This window comes from Triticum aestivum, chromosome 3D (genome assembly GCF_018294505.1).
Source record: "Triticum aestivum cultivar Chinese Spring chromosome 3D, IWGSC CS RefSeq v2.1, whole genome shotgun sequence".
Taxonomy (NCBI): Eukaryota; Viridiplantae; Streptophyta; class Magnoliopsida; order Poales; family Poaceae; genus Triticum; species Triticum aestivum.
In genome coordinates, this window is record NC_057802.1 from 249119115 (window position 1) to 249119933 (window position 819).

The following is an 819-nucleotide window of genomic DNA, read 5'->3' on the forward strand; positions in this document are numbered from 1 at the left end:
TTGTTTCAGATGATATCTCCAGATGTAATAAGAGTTAAAGTCGGAGTTGCATAGGCGTGTAAGCTAAGAGAGCAGTAAAAGGATATCCAAACATCGTCGGAATAGTGCACATGGGAGTGATATGTGGATACCTAGTTTGGGTCGGCGTTTGGGCATGCTCGCCTAGAGTGCGGGTCACTTCAAAGCCGTTGAGGGTGATGCGCTGATGTTGGCTGGCCGTGTATGGATGCATATCTTCAGCGGCAGCTGAAAGATCGTGGATGTCGCCTAGAGGGGGTGAATAGGCTCTTTAAAATAATTACGGTTTAGGCTTGAACAAATGCGGAATAAAACTAGCGGTTAATTTCTCAAGCACAAAACCTACAACAACTAGGCTCACCTAAGTTCACCAACAACTTATGCTAAGTAAGATAAACAACTAAGTGATAGCAAGATATCTAACATGAAACACAATGGCTATCACAAAGTAAAGTGCTGTGACGCCCGGGTAATTAGGCTACAGTAATCCCACGTTAATGATGCCACGTCACCACATGTTACTGTTGTTAATCTCGTGTTAGTTCAAAATCGATTCGAAATTCAAACTTAAAATAAAGTCAAACGGTAAAGATTTTCAAGTATTAAAACTAAAATGTAGGGGTGTTGCCAAATAATGCATAGGTAATTATTGTGGAGAAACCGCACTTTTATAAAAGTGTTTAAAGGCTCTAAAGTAATTAAAACAGCAGCTATGACAATTAATTAAATGCCTTTTAAAAATAATAATAATGCAAACTATTTTAATTAGGTGTCAAACTTTTTGGGGAGTAGAATAAATTA